The sequence below is a fragment of the Myiozetetes cayanensis genome, unplaced genomic scaffold (genome assembly GCF_022539395.1).
Source record: "Myiozetetes cayanensis isolate MyiCay16 unplaced genomic scaffold, myiCay2020 scf7, whole genome shotgun sequence".
Classification (NCBI taxonomy): domain Eukaryota; kingdom Metazoa; phylum Chordata; class Aves; order Passeriformes; family Tyrannidae; genus Myiozetetes; species Myiozetetes cayanensis.
The window spans coordinates 41,044,721-41,061,287 of record NW_026087964.1 but is presented as its reverse complement, the minus strand read 5'-3'; the positions used below and the strand labels follow the sequence as shown (position 1 = coordinate 41,061,287).

Genomic DNA, 16,567 nt, shown 5'->3' with positions numbered 1-16,567 from the left:
GACTCCCTCATGGATGCCATCTACTGCAGCAGGATTGTATCTGGAGAAGGCAAAACAAGTAGTAGTATTTTTCAATTCTCGGGCTTCAGATTGAAGGATACAAAGAGAGATATTGGCAAAAAAGCTGTGCAGAAGGCCATCTCTGGAGTAGATATGAGAGCATTATCTTCCAAATCCAAGGATTTGTTTTCTGTTCCCTGATTTCAGGCTCAGCCTGGGAGCAGGAGGAAGTTTGCAACTTTTAAGAGTCAAAATATTAGTTCCAGGCACTAGGATTATCTGAGATCTGTCTAAATAATTCTCTGTTATGTAGGAAAAATTGTTCTAGGAGCAGACTGACCTTTGGTTCCTTTCCACCAAGCCAGAGCATGTTCACCTCTAGAAATCAAGGAAAGTTCTGTGCATGAAAAAGGGCTTCTGTAAAACCTGACGGAAAGATAGTGCAAACATATATCCTTGCAGCTTTTTCTTCCCTCTTTCAGTGATCTTTGTCTTAATTCACAGTGGTTTCTGCAGCATTCCAGTTGTCTCTGGGAATTTATTTTTTCAGGCATGGCATAGTGTGTGGTTCCTAAATTATAAGTAATCCACTCAAATAGCTGATGTGGACTGGAGTGCTGGAAAAGATTGCTGACAAATGTTTTGAATGAGTGCTTTCATCATTTCCAGTCCACTTGGACCCCCACATGCCCAGAAAGTTACTCAATTCGGTTTAAATTGGAGGTAAAGCCATAAAGAGGTCTAACTAGCTGAATGCGTCAGTTACATTGGAATATAATTCTCTTGGTAGATAATTTTGGTTTGTGTGTTTTAACTTGTTTCCTTGTGTTTAACAAGTATAAAGACATTCCAAGTAAGCAGTGCTGTAGAAAGTTCCCTCTGGATGTTCCTGGAGTCTGGAGACATCCGTTTCAGTTCAGAACTTTTAGTGCACAAATGGTGTCAGGGCAGGCCACGAAACGTCTCCATGCTGACTTGATGACTCAGGAGAGCTAAAGGTAATTATTTCTTGTTCTTTTATCATTTTCATGGTCTAAAAGGGCTAAGTGGAGAAGTTGTGAATGCTAGTTATGGTGTCAGAGTACTAAAGTGCAGGAAGAATAGGGATGGTGGACAAGGAAAGGCCTAAAACATCAGCTGTTCATTTGTTTTGCAAATAAACAATGTTTGACTTCCCTTTTCCAGGTACATCTTCCCCTGCGTATACCAACACCTCAGTCTCACCTGCTGTCTCTTACCTGTAGTCCTGTAGTAACTGTAAGCAAACCAAACAATTTTATTTAATAATAAAGGCAGGGTAGACCACTTCAAACAGGACATTGCATGTACTTTGTTCAAGAAGGTTTTGCTAGATATATTGGCATTAAAATTTGTCTAAATGTGGTTGAAATACCTAATGACTGTTAAAGGCAGAACTTGCAGCACTGAAGAACAGGTTTTTCATGTGACTGAATCCATGACACAGCTAAGAAGCCATGCTATGCCTCTCAGATACAGTGCTCTCTGGCCATGAGACACATTCAACAGCACTTTTTCTCTCTTCCAAAATTATGTCAATAGATACAATCCAGATCTTAGCAGAGAAATATGGAAATTCAGGTACTTTTCTGCCTGAATTAGAAACCCCCTGTTCTGTGGAAGCTTGCAGAATTGTTTCCACTTTTTTATTATAATGTTAGTGACTGCATATCTGAATTTCCTGCCTTTCTGGATAAAGTAGTGAGGCACAGATGAGGTGCCTTTCATTTCAATGGGCTGAGACCAACTGTAAGAGACTCAATAAGGCAAAGTGTTCTCCCCTGCACTTCAGTCACAACAACCCCATGTGGCACCACAGGCTGGGGGAAAAGTGGCTGTAAAGTGGCTCAGCAGAAAAGGATCTGGGGATGCTGGTAGATAGCCTGCTGAACATGAGCCAGCAGCATGCCCAGGTGGCCAAGAAGGCCAGTGGCATCCTGGCCTGTATCAGCAATAGTGTAGCCAGCAGGAGCAGGGCAGTGATTGTCCCTCTGTACTTGGCACTGGTGAAGCCACACCTTGAATCTTGTGTCCAGTTCTGGGCCCCTCATTACAAGAAGGACATTGAGATGCTGGAATATGTCCAGAGATGGGTAACAAGTCTCATGAAGAGTGGCTGCAGGAGCTGCAGTTGTTTAGCCTGGAGAAAAGGAATCTCAAAGGCCATCCTATTGCTCTCTGCAACTGCCTGAAAGGAGGTTGTGGCTGAGGTGGAGGTCAGTCTCTTCTCTAAGGCAACCAGCAACAGGACAAGAGGAAATGATCTCAAGTTGTGCAATGAGAGCTTAGGTTGGTATAAGAAAATATTTCTTCACTGGAAGAGTGTTTAAGCATTGGAACGAGTTCCCCAGGGAAGTGGTACAGTTATTATCTCTGGAAGTGTTTAAAAACCAAGTAGATGTGGCACTTAGCGCTATAGTTTAGTGGGCATGGTGGTATTTGGTCAAACGGTTAGACTTGAGATCTTGGAGGTCTTTTCCAACCTTAATGATTCTGTGATTTCAGTACTGCTAGAACTCTTTGATTTCAGATGGTCAGTGACAAATTTTACTCTTCTGTGTCGTTATCTTAATGCATTATCTTATCCTATGCTGTAGTGGTATAGACCCAGTGAAGCTTCTTTCTACTCTCTTTGTTCTGGACTTACAAAGCAGATCAAGATTGCTGGATAACATTCTTCTTTTGACGTTAAGTGGCAGCTTTTCAAATAAGATCAGTTTATTTGGTCTGGCGATGTAACAGAAAATCTGAAAGCATTTGAGGTATTCTGGATTGAAAAGGGAAATGTTATCACTGTATCACGCAATCTTTGTGTTTAGAAACTTACAGACCAACCACCCTTGTAGACCAAGGAGAATCATCAGGTTACAAGCAAATATTAGAACAAAGAGACTGTTTTAGGTTCCACACAAGCTTGACATGAGCACAGACAACTCAGAGGGTTCATGACATTCTGATATAATAATGTTTGACTCAGTAAATTGGGGACCATTCTCAAATATTTTTGAAAAAAAATCTTAAATCATGAGAACTATGGACTTTTTGTAGGAAAAAAGGGCAAGACATCCTTACTGGGATGAGTTATTGAAGTCCTGTGTTGGCCTTTTTCTGGTCTGTTGATTCCTTTTCTACATCGCTCAGCCCTCTTTGAAACAGACAGACTTTTATTTAGCTAGTCACAAGGTTTATTTGAGGTGAAGCACCTTGTTTAGAGATGGTGCTTTGCACCTTACATTGTCATAACATGTAATTTCACAGAGTAGTCTATGTTCCACTCTCCAGGCAGTTGAACATCATCTCTGCTCCTCACCCTAGGGAGTGACTAGTTCATTGGCCATGTCATGCAATCATATCACAAAAACCTTGGGGACTGTCAATGTTTAATCTGCCCTTAATGAAGCCTGCCAGATCAGCTTACACTATTTGTCACTATTTTCTGGCCTGGCTGCCAGAGCCTTGGCAATGATTTGTGCTTCTAAAACATGGAAAGAAATAGGCAGACCAGCAGTTGTGAATGTTAACTAAAATTGAAATCCATGAGAAACCCAGGCAGAAATCCACCTTTGATCTGTTTCCTGTGTGCTCTAGGCTGGGTGAAATCAGTTTAGTTTTAATCCCCGTAATGACTATTTTCTTGGCTGAACTCCAATGCAAGATCCATCCATGGACTGAGGCCAGATGTAGGGCCTGCCTACTCTCTGGGGTAGACAAGAGTTCAGGAACCCTCAGTCTGGAAAAGTCACAATGGAGTGCAGGCTTGCACACAGAACTGTGGCTTGTTAGTGACCATGCCCAGGGCCAGACTGTGTGTTTCTGCACTGAACTGCCCAGCATTTCTGCTTTATGAGTCATTATGCACATCCCTGCCAGCTCAGGTGGCCCTGCTCCCACATTTGTAGACATGGCCTTAAATACCTAATGGCCACCTTAAATACTTCAGACAGGAATGTCAGCCTTCAAAACCTGCCATTTAACCCAGGTGTCTGGAGATGGAAGCAGCAGCAAGGGCTGAACAGCTGGGCATCTCCCTCATACCTTGGCATGTCAGGACCATCACAGAAGACACTCTGTGCCTGTCCTCTCTGAAGCAGTTAATCTGGCAGAGCTCAGAAAGCACCTGTTGAACCTCAGCAAAATAGCTCCTGTCATCTGGGGCACAGAAAACCGATTCTACGGCTAATGAACAGCCAATTACTGAGGCAAAGATTGGACTTTCAAGGTTAGTGCCCTAAACAACAAGCCTGACAAAAACTATGCAGTGGTCTTTGTTCTCTCCCTCACTCCCTTTGTTATTTACTAGTATCAGGACAGCAGCTTTGGGAGGATTCCTACCTTGGAATAACCTAAAAAGATATGATTAAAGAAGGGAATGTTGGTTAAGCTTCTATTTGGCTGCTAGAAGATTTGACCCCAAATCTGTCATCTCTTGAGTACTTTAATTGGCTCTCATCTCTTCTCCAGTCAGCTTTTCTAAGAAAGGGAATTTAACTCAAGAGAATGGGTATGTATGAATCCAGTTGGAGATGGACATTTTCCTGTGGTCCAGATGAGGATACCAAGTTCATGGAGAGAGTTCTTAGCATTCACAGTAGATAAGTTGGGCAGTTCTGTGCTAATGTGCTGGCTTTTGTGGGTGTCATTCCTGTGGATTGCTTAAGCACAGAACTCTTGGCAGAAGGATCTGCAGACTGCAAGGCACCTTGTGGTTAGGAGCTGACACCCCTGCCTGTGCCTCTTTGTGAATCTGTCTCTCCCTTTATTTACTGCTAAGATTTCTTTTCCTCATCCAAAGCACGGCAATCCAAGTAGATAGGAAGTAGGACTTTTTTTCTGTAATAGGACCATGAGAGAAAAGAGATTACGGTATCAAAAGCAATACAAATCTGATGAGCACTCAGTACCCTTGAACATGTAGCTTGTCTCTATAAAAGCAGGAGTAAAGCACAAAGAAGTTAAGTGAGGTGGTGTGACAACTAGAAATTTCTTTTGGAATAAGTGAGGCAATGTTGTGCAAAGGATTTCTATTGACACCTCTATCTATCTCTGAGTAAAGCCATATGTAATATTGTGTTGCTAATATATTTTTTCATAGATCTGACGTAATGGTGTGGGAAGAGGTGGAAAACATATAATAAATACTGATGGGATGGGTGGAAGACATTTTAAATAACCACTGAAAGTCTTCTGTATGGAAGGCTGTAGGTTTGCTGTAACGTTCCATGATGTGTGCCAAACAATGTGCAGGTCATAACAGCTCAATTACATTTTTTCTGAATCTATTCACCAAGAGGCCATTATTGCAGATCTTGGGCTGTCAAGAGAAGCTTGGTCTCCTAGAGTGAGCTAACTCCCTGCTGGAAGGAAACTAACAGCAAGTTCACAGGTTACAGCTGCATCTCTGTGTGCTTGAGTCCTGCTGTGAATGCAGATCTTTCTTTGGTTAGTCTAACTGCCTTCTCAGCAGTATCTCAGCCAGGTCTCTTACAGCATGGTCAGAGTTTGAGGTAAGAAATGTAAGTGCTGCAAGTCAACTTACTGGAAGCACACCGGTACTAGTGAAGCGTCCACTCCTGAGGTTGGTGCCCAAACACCCTGTCCGTTGCTCGAGGAAGACACAGGTGTCCATGAATTGGAAACATGTGGAATATCTACGTAGAAAAATGGAGAGGGAGGGATCCAAGTTTACGCTGCTTCCACTCTGAGCTGGCTGGATGTTACTTGGCTCAGTCCAGAAGTCATGTAACCGTGCTGACTTTTGCTGTGCTAGGCTTTTCTGTGTTGGGAGACTTGACACAGCTAAGAAAAGTAGTTGAGCCTTCTCATTCTGTGTCAGATGTTTGTTTCTTTTTTAAAAAATAAGCTATTAGCTTCATTGCTTTACCTTGTTATAATATTCATTTCTCTATTTGTCCCTGTTGCTGTCTTTGTGCAATGTACTCTTTGAAGTTCAAGGTTTTACATAGCAAAATGTCAGAACTACATGAGTTTAAGTGACAGCTTAGCTCTTTCTAATCTGCTTATGGAATCTTTTCCCTTTATTGGTTTTCTTTTTGAATATATTTTCTTCCCTAGGGCCACTAAATACATGTTTCACTAGACATTCTCTAATTATTCTGTAGTTTTGCATATAAGATTAATTCAGAAGAGAATGTAGGATGTCTTGTTGAAAACATTTTCTACTTTTTCTTTTTTTTTTTTAAATTTTAGAAGGCAAAAGATTGATTGTAACCCATTGTGGCCGTATGTCCTGTGGATAGAACATGAGAGCCCTGGGGTTGAAAAGTTAGACCTGGGGTTGAAAACTCCTGTGTAATGTGTGCCTAGGAACGTGATATTTGATAAATGATAGAAGTTTCAGTCATGTAAGTTTTAGACTGGATCCTGCTGATGCTGAACTTCCTCAAAACCAATTAAGTTAACACCATGCATCAAATCTCCTTTGTTTTTCTGTGTAAAAGAGAGAATGTTAATGCTTTCACATCTTCATCCAACACTTGATTTTCACCTACAAAAAGATGTGTGTGCACAGCCTCTGACAAAATACTTCTCTGTGTGATTTTCGGAGTAGATCTCCTGTATTGCATTCTAGTCAATGCAATTTATGGAGCAGTTTTTTTCTTTAATTTAAAAGTCCTGGGACTTTTGCCCCGCACAGGGAAACCCCTTCAAGGGATTTTGTATTAGAGACTTGTGGCACCAGCAAGTTTTTTGTGAAACCCTTGTCTTGAACACCTGCTTGGAAAAGCCAGATCCCAAATGACACCTCATCCTCAGGCAGCGTGAGTGCTTTTTGTTGGAGTGTCTCCACTACAGAAGAAAGGAAGATAAATGCTGTGGGGTTTGAAGCAATGCTTCATGCATTCTTTGTCCCATCTGGAGAGCCCCTTTGCACAGGGGAGTAGAGAAGGACCTCACTAAAGTTCTGGGGAAATGTTCTGTAGGCTGATTGCTCTCTCTTGTTCATATTCTGAATGGGAGTGGAGAAGAAAAATCAGTCCCCATGTATAATAATGTGCTTCATGTTAATAAGGGTTGCTAGGCTGACAGATCAGGAGAGATATCAGTCCACTGAGTCACAACACAGATATCTCAGAGGTAGGGTTTTAGTAAAGCTTCCTCAACAATATTGTTCCAAATGAAATCACCAATTTTGTGTAGAGTTAAACAGGTAGCTGTGCCTTCTTAACAATTTGATTTGATTTGTATTGCCAGTAAAAGGGTTATCTGCAAGGGTGGCTGCAGACAGGGGAGACAAGGGAGACATCTACCTACCCGTTTCACAGGGGTCACAAAACATCTGTGATGTGACTACCACTCCATGTCATTCACAACCCACCAGGTCTGCTGACACAACCCACCCTTCAGCTGCTGACTTAGAAGGCAAAACTCCCTCACGCTGCCCAGCCCCATTACGGGGGCCCTTACATCCCAATGTCCCCAATGCAATCTGACAGACCTGCCCCGCCCACCATGGCTGTGGGCAGGTTTGTCTCCTCTGAGCTGAGAGGAAAGTCATATAAACAGCAGTGTGCCTCTTCTGCTTCTGCTCCACTGCATGCTATGCCTCACTGACTCATGCAGGTCCTTTCAGGCACTTCCACGAGTTCTAACACAGCAGGATTTCATAGTGTAGGGTAAGTGAGTTTGAAGCTGATCTTTCGGTTTTGAATGGGGTGGACGTAAGTGGTATTTGGGCTCACATCTTTAACTGAGGTCCTGGTTGCTGGAAAAATAAACACACAGGGAAAAGCTCGACTCTGCAAGACATAGTATTGATTGCTACATTGAGCCATGATGTCAAGTATATGCTTCCCTTCCTCCTTGCTTCCCACAAGTGCTAAATAATGGACCTTGTTTACTGGCATTTACAAATTATTTTGTCTTTGTGACTGATGCAATGACATGCCCCCTACACTTTCATTTAATTTGTAACACCATTTGGATTTTTTTAATCCTGTATTTCTAATGCAGTTATTAAGTAACCATATTTCTTGCCCCCCAGACACAGATCAGCTCTTATTTTATACTGAGAATTTCAGGGTCAGATTATTTTTAAAAAGAATCTAGGCCATATACATTATGTAAGGTTTCCATAGTAACAGTTTCTCTGAGGGGAAAACCGACTGTCCGTAGTTTCCACAGAAACCACTCCCTGCTGAGACAGGTGCCTCCAAGGGAAGTGAAGGGAATATAAATGAGAGAGAGAAAAAGACGCGCACAGATGTCATATGACCTCTGCGGCATCCCTGCACTGTTGCAAATTCAACTGAACGCTTCTTCGTTTACTTTTAGTTCGTTGTTTTGATTGCATGAGTGGCACCTTCTCCTGTCGTGTAAAGTCTGGCCGCCCTTCCCTCACATGGAACTGGTTTTGCAGCTGGAGGTACGGCGATGCTCCACCTTGGCAGTGAACTGACCACATCAGATACTAAAGTCCAGTGCTCTAGGAACCACTGTGCATGGGAGAATTTAAATGGTAAAAGAGAATTTTACCCCTTTTTTATTACCTTTTTTTTTTTTTTCCCCTGAAAGAAGCAAAGACAAACAGGTATGAAAATACTTCCTTCCGGAGAGGAACCGGAGAGGAGGGAAGCTCGATTAATTTGCCAGTCAATGGTTTTTTTCTTTTGGTGTAGAAGGCATACTCTGCTAGGAAAAATGTACTCTGAAAGATTGGGATGTAGGAAAAAAGAAATTAACGCAAGTCCTAGGATTTGTTAACTGAGGAAAAAAAGGAGAAATTTCTTTAATGTACTTTAATGTCACTGAGGCAAGTATGGATTGACATTTCTGAAATCCTTTTGCACTTTTTTTTCACAAATAGTGTTGATTCGTTTTATTTTTTTTTAAAGGGCAATAAACCCGTGACATTCATTCAAGGCTTAGTGCAGCCATAACTACAGATTAACGCACTGGCTACTTCATCTTCATCCTGTCATCTCTCTGCTGCTTTATGGGGAAAGCAGGCTGACATGGTTATTAAATCTGGCAGCTGTGTTGTATGCACATGGGAAGCAAGTAGAGCACAGCATATAGAAAATGAGTAGCTTTCAGATAACAGCCTTCGTTTCACTGCTGCAAGACTTGAAAGGCAGCCTAAAAAGCTCTTTCTCTTCTTTGTAATCACCAGTCGCTGGATCAGTGCGCAAATATCACAAATACAGTTGCAAATGTAAGTATTCCTTGCCTGCGTGGTGCTTTCAGATTGCTCATTAAGGTTTCTACCTCAGTCTTCTGCTTGAAAAAGCAGAGAGATGAAAGCTGAAAACATCCTGACAGGGAAAGCTTCTCTGCAGTATTGTTCTGGCTTTCAGTGGAAGAGCTGCTGAGGGAAAGGGATGCATGAAAGCTTTCCAGAGCAAGTAGTTTGTAGTTGTGTTTGTTGATTTTGGGGATGTCTGCTTGCCATTTTGTCTGTGAGGGGAGAAGTCAAGCAAATGCAGGACGTACTTATAGAGAGATGTTTTTCTGCTTAGATTAGATAGTATTAGAAATACAGCAAGAAAGATGCTTCAGCTGTAATTGACAGCTTGTGAGCACATAGGAGAGAAATCTCCCCTGGTATTTTTCACCAGGAGTCTTTTCTTAAAAAATCCATAAATGCAGACCTGGACTTCTCATTAGGAAACTTGACAGTACCTTATTATAAGAAACGCAAACAAATAGTCATCCTAAGGGGCACCAGTAAGTCTGCAGCTGACCTGATAAGAACAATGAACATAGCATGGTGAGCAATGCATGTTTTTCACCAATCTCATTCTGTCTGTACATGAAGATGATCTTTATCTGCTGTGTGGCATGAAGACGTGATAGTGGTTGGAAAGCAGTGGAGTTGAAGGTTTCTTGGTGTTGCAGTGATACTGTAAGGAAGAGAATTGGTATTTTTCAGTGTTTTTGGGTCTCGTAGCACTGAAGAAACAGCATATTGTTTTTTTATTCTCCTTTCTAATTCAACGATTCTGTAGTGTAATTGTCCTTTTGAGTTTATGGCTAATTCTTACTGTGCTGTGAATGAAATCTGCTTATTGAAAATAGCTTGTGATCAGTACCAAGTATAAATATCAGATAATTGCACAAGAAATGCAGGTTGCAGTCAGTTTGTGTCTGTTGCTGCGTCATGTTTCTTGCTTTATATATAGGTTTTGTTATTTTCTGGTGACCACTGGGGTACTGTAAACTTCTCGTGAGCCATGTGAAAATGTTATTTTCACGGTTAATAGGTGACTGCCATTAAGTGATTAGGGAGAGAGTATTTGTGTTATGTTGTTTGCTGCAAGAGAGGGTTAAACATATTTGTGGTATAACCCCCTTGATAATGCTGCTGTAATACAGGTATGTTTGATCAATCTGTTGTTTATAAGCTTCTCTTGCAATACTTCAGCCTCGTCTTACATATGTGTATAAATGCCTGTCTTCATTTTGGGCAAGTAAAACGTGATTTTGAAGCTTCGCTTTCCTCTCTGTTGTCTCCTTTTCCCCTCAGACAGTCAGAAATTCATAGCTTCTCTGAAACTTAGCTGTGAAAATGGTCATTTTTGATGACAGCTGTGGAGCTAAGCTTCCCAAGCCTGAGTGGCAGCCAGCCAACTGCTGAGACAAGTGGTGACCTTTCAGGACAATGTCTCTCACAAAAATGTCAAAATATTAAAATGGCAGACATCAAATGCCATGTGCGTGCGGAAGGGTAGTCAGCTGGCAGTCTTTCAGCTGAAGACAGTTAATCCACTCCTTGCTTGGATTAAACATTGAAAGCCCCTGCCTAAGTCTCTAAAATATAGAGAAATTATTCATGTGTCCTGAATAATTTCAGAAGTTCTTCTGGGAAGATTTGGGATATGGATGGAAAATTTCAGAGGTGTTTTATTTAAAATCTGCTCAGACATCTTCCTGACAGATATCCAGAAAAGCAGATTTTGGCCTTTAATTTTGCCCTTTGCATTGTATACCAGTTTTCCTCCCAAATCTCTTATCCAGAATGTAAATGGATCCTGATGAAGCCTAAGCAAAGTTCATCAACGCACAGCAGGATGCTGAAATTCCGATAGTATGTGCACTGACTTTTTAGGCATATGCTCACTGAATACTAAACAATCCCCTGCAGTTCTTGGTGCTGCAGCCCTGAGCTGAAACCTCATTTGCTATTACATGCATGGATGCTTTGTAACTTTCTGCGAAGGCACTGAGGTGTGAGCATTCCCCTGCTGGCTCAGATACCTTTCCCCTGGTAACAGATCAGTGACACTGGAATAGGCTGCCTTGCTGGTTTCCCCCGCGCTGCATCAATATTTCTGGGAGGTGTGAAACTGCCTGATCCTCTACCTTGGCCAGGCAGTTAACGAGGGAACAAACCTGTTCACCTTGTGATTGACCTCTCTTGGACAATAAGAAGTGGTACACCAGTGACTGCACTGGACCAGTCTTGTCCAGCCAGTTTGCAGCTGGCCACAGTTCAGGAGAATTCTCAGTATTCTCCATGCAGAGCACAGGGTGAGCTGCCAACACAGGTAACCCCTGCAAAGTATTCAATGTTCAGATTAATTAGTGCCAAATCCATTGTTACTTACCAACATACTGAAAAGGAATGTAGTCCTTTCCAGCATTTCTTTCCCTTCTCCCTTCCAAGACAGAAGTTCTGTGTCATTCCAAGTTCGTTTTCTTACTATAAGCAAGCATCTTTTTGTAACTCTGTTTTAGTGTTCTTCGCTGCTTCTCATAGAGGAAGTGTGCCCCTCCCCGTCTGTCCTTTAAGACTGGGAATCCTGTTATCCATGTATTCTCTCTACTGTAGTCATAGGAAAGACTAAGTCTCCATGTTGGTCTTTTCTTTCTAGTTAGTGTTCTCTGATTGCTCCTCCTTTCTCCTAATTCCCTACAAAGAATTTTGAGGCAAATGAGATAGGTAAGGACAAATTCTCATAAATGTCTTAGAGAAATTTATCCGTCCTCCTTCCCTTCCTTTCTCCCTTCCCCATCCAATATCAAATGTCTATCTGCTTTGACACAAACATTTCTGTGATTTGAGACTTATTAAGATGAAAAAATCTGTTTGGAAGAAAACCATTATGTGCATCTAGTTGAGAAATAAAAAGGTAACTGGGGTGCCAATTAATGTAACTTACCACAGCACATCTGGATACCTAGGCTGAGTTTTGGATGTTGATCTTCAAACATCAAACCACATGTAGGCCCAGTCTATTTAATCATCCCTGATAATGGCTGCTGTTTTCTGTGGGCTCTGCATGAAGAAAAAATCTGAGAAAAATAACTGCATAAGCAGTAATTTCTTTTAATCACATTATTCAGGACTTGGTTATTTCCTGAGAACCTGTGCAGTGTCAGATCATTTCATTAAACATCAGTCATTACACCTGATATGAAATTCTGACTTGTCTCCAGACTGCTTACAAGCTGTACTACAAAAACCTCCTTAGCACACACTTACCACCATTCTTGTTTGGCTCTTCATCTGAATTCAGAACACAGATGTCAGTAGTATGTTACAGCTGAATTGGTTGTCAGGATAACAGAGTTTTCTTAGACGTGGCCTTGAAAATGCATGTAATTAAAATTAGAAAGTTATATACACTTACTGTGACCTTATTTCAAAGCTGTCTTACTGATTCACTTGGAGTGTCTCCCTTAGGCTGTTAGTGTTTAGCTATTAAGTTAATGAAGTATATTAATTGGAAGTAACTCAACTGACCAAAACATGACTATAATTACAAAACAGTTGTGGGCCACCAATGAAGATTCCCCTTAAAATCATTAAGACACTATTGTCAATTTCTAAGTTATTAAGGTTCATGATAAACTTAATTACTAAGGTAATAATATTCATTATTAAGTTTAATGAAGCATGTTTACTTTTGGTTATTTACAGAACCTAAATGTCAATGTTCATAATTGGCATGAACTAGCAGCATGCACGCATGGCCCTCAGACAGTAACTGACTCATCGTGGACCACGTGCTGTGGTTCAGGCAGGTGAACAGTGGGGATCACAACATGGGATGAGAGTCTTCATCTGTATTTTCTGCAAGACCAATTTTTCCCATCACTCTGTTCCTTATCCATCTTATAAGTGGATTTCAGGAGCAGTCCCACATCTATTAAAATCACCTTTTCTGCTACCTTTTGTTTGAATAATATGGTATAAGGTACGCAGTAGTTTTTATACCCATAAACTAGGACTGAATCTGCCATCTGAATTAAGTCAGGACAACTCTCTAGTTTACAAAGCCACATTATAATGCACTATTCCATGCTGAAGGTGTTGAATCTTTTCAGTTTGTACACTCTTCAGATTATTTCTCATGAGGCAAGGCTGTAGCATGTGAATACAAGCTATAACTTAACTGAGCAAGGTAACCTACATAACTGAGCCAAACTTATAATTATTCTTTCTGGAAATGTATATTGCATAAACCACTAGGGTTTCTAATTGCCATTTTTATTTTGAGGTAGTTGTGTTTGCAGGAATAAAAAATCTAAAGGATCCCAGAGGGCCAAGTTGCAATTGAAAAGATGCAGTACCTTGAATTTCCGATGATTTTTTAATTTCAGTTTGAAACTATACTTTACAATATCTCTTTTTGCATTGACACTGCAACTTTTATCACTTTAGTGACATATTAAACACTAAATACATTCTGACAGTGTTGCTTGACCCTTCCACAAAGCAGTTGTAAGGATCTATATGAATGCAAGCAGACAAACATGAAGGGCTGTTGTACTCATAAAATGTCTGTCTTTTTTTCATACAGGGAACAATGAGTAAAAGTCTGAAAGATTATTTGCAAGCATGCAATTAATCATAAATCCAGCTTGATCTGGATGGATAAAACAGTAGTTGATCAATCTGGTTAGCTAGTACTTTGAAAGGATTTTGCAGAACTCATTAGTTCAGGAATATTAAGATGGGTGCCTCTTTTTTTATGAGACAATAATGTGATTCCCAAATGGATTAGCTAGAAGGTTAAAAGCAAAGCAATTTATCCCCATGGTGGTATGGATTAGTGTTAAGAACATTCTGAAATCCTGTCCTATCATTCCTTTATTTCAAAGCATTCTTAAAAGTAATGACCTAATTTTAAAGACAGTAAATCAGAAATAACCAAATCACTGCAGCTTGTTTGTCTCTTAGAAAGGTGAGTAGTCTTAATTTAAAGGCTTTAATATTTTTGACTCTCCTTTACTTGTCTAGGGAGTAATTGAAAAAAGTTGAATATCTTTTCTGTTGTGTTCCTCCCCCTCCTTCAGTTCAGCAGGAATTCATTCACACACGGGGCTTTTTTAAAAAATGAGAGAGTTTGCAGACTGATATTGAGCTACTTCTGTTGAATGCCTTGTAATGAGCCAGTCTCCACTCTTCTTTGGAAATAGGTTCACTGAAATTAGTGTCTTTGGCTCTTTCTTGGCAGAGAAGTAGTTCCTGCTGGAACTACTAGTCCTGTCAGGGCTAGGTTTTTGAAAGAGGAGCTGGAGATCAACTCCCTTGACATTCTGAGTGTTGCCCTCTGACATACCTGAATCTATAGGTTGCCAGAGCTGTGTTAGAGTATGTGTGGCCCTCAGGTTTTAAATTAGTCATTAGATAATGCTGAGACATAATTGCTGAAAATGGATTAAAGAATTAGATAACTAACAGCCAAATTATTTTAGCATGTCTGGAGTTCCCTGGACAGTATACTTATTAACCTTTGGCCAAGACATAGCCATCCTACATGTGAACATAACTCATACTGCATATTCTCATGGCAAATTTTTACTTCAAATGGGCTTCCAACCACCAGTGTTTCTACCAGGTGGAATAGCCAAAGTACTCTTTTTCTCTGGAAAATTAGGAGTGTGTGCTTTAAAATGAGAAATGGAGAATTTGTTCAGATTTCCTTTTGTTTTTGAGAACATGTTGAGAGTTAACAGAGTGATGCTTGTAGCACAGATACCATTGTATAGTGCTTATAATGAACACCATGGTATGACATCAAAGGTCTTCTAGAAATCAATCATCATTGATGAGAAAAGAAGTCATTGTTTTCACTCTAATTATTAGGAGACATGTGATGGTTTGCTTTGGTTCTGACCTTGGTTGTTCATGCACTAAAATAATAATTGCAGTTAATTCCTTTTTTTCCATAAATGTTCATTTCTTGGTCAGCATCACAGAATGTGGGTAAGGAAGGACCACCATGCAAAACACTTCTATTTCTTGGGAAGTGTGAGTTTATCCTTTTGGGGCAACAGAAGGCCACATCACTGGCTTAAGGTAATGCTTTTAAAAAACTATTCTGTCCTTAAAAGGTTTTCTGAAAGGTTTTGCTTTGCTTTATTCTTGAAGGGGTAATGACAAATAGACACAGAGAGGACTTCACCTGATTGCAAGTGCTATGGAGAGCAGCAAAAGGAAAGTTCTTTGATGCTCCTTGATCCTCATACAGCTAGCCCTTGGAGAAATAAGAGTTGATGTTATGCAACCGTGATTTGGGAAAAAATAGTTTATATCCTGCAGGAGCAGCAAATTCACACTACTCTGGCCCTATCATGTAGAAAGCCTTTTCCTGTAGATATATTTCCCCTCTGTTTGTCACTGAGGAAAGTTTGAGTGTTGTCAGAGCAACAAGTGGCTCAGCATCAGTATGTCATCATCTGTGCTTCTGGTGAACTATTTAAATAAAGGTGTTTGTAAAGAAAGTGCAGGAGAGCCCTTCAGCTGATTGCTTTAATCAGGGAGGGGATTAAAAGTAAGTGTAGGGCTGCCTATCACACTGGTAGTGCAATTCTCTAGGTCAGTGGATTGCTGTCTCTTCACAGGACTGTTTGTCAATGGGTATGGGTACAAAGAAGTCCACAGTAGTTTGTTTATCTACTGATTCAGAACAGATGCTCAAATAGCAGAACTTTCATGAAGGAGGAATTGACAAAGAGTGCAGCTGGGGTGAGGATGGTACAAGGAACTCCATCCATCATTTTCCAAAAGGCACAATGAATGCCTTAATTGTTGCTACTAACAATTGTTGGCCATTTTATTTGCTATAGTGAAAGTATGATCCCACAGAGAGCCAACTGGGAAAAATACAGTGACAGGGGAGTCTCTTTTTCCTGTTCACTTGGCTTCATTCACTGAGCAGATTCCACTGGCTCTGTCTGGACCAAGACCTTCCACTACTGCTCACCTGCAAAGCTCACTCCTTGACCACCATGAGGTCTTGAGTTAGTTGTTATTAGGGAAGGAACCGCCCTGACAGTGAGGAAATAGTGTTAGTACAGTATACAATAAAAATAGCAATATTTCATATTGGGGAATTTTAGTAAGACAGTACTTCTTCTGAGAGAGCTGCCCATGGGAATACTTCTCTTCATACCAGAGAGTTTCCTTCAGTGCCTTGTGAACTTCAGCTGTCCTCTTTCACTGAACTGCATGTGCTGTACCTTGTTTAATATCTTCCTCTGCTGCAAGATTTATATTTAGGGTATGCTACACAAACACTAGGAAAGGAGAGAAAGCAAGATGCCTCTATCACATAAAAAATTTGCCTCCCAAGTGAGTATG

The 16,567-nt window shown here is 40.7% G+C and overlaps 1 protein-coding gene across 5 annotated transcripts in view; it reads left to right on the top strand.

The window, feature by feature from the left end:
* The first annotated feature begins 8,188 nt into the window (after positions 1-8,188).
* TRIM2 (tripartite motif containing 2) overlaps positions 8,189-16,567 on the top strand; it is an 88,795-nt gene continuing 80,416 nt past the window's right edge. For 2 of the 5 annotated variants that reach the window (XM_050337787.1, XM_050337786.1), the window contains exons 1-2: positions 8,189-8,494; positions 8,871-9,190. The gene's annotated coding sequence lies outside the window, so the exon portion shown is untranslated. Of the gene's footprint in view, positions 8,495-8,870; positions 9,191-9,380; positions 9,746-16,567 lie in introns of those variants that run through there. The other 3 variants (XM_050337784.1, XM_050337791.1, XM_050337789.1) reach the window with 3 other exon arrangements.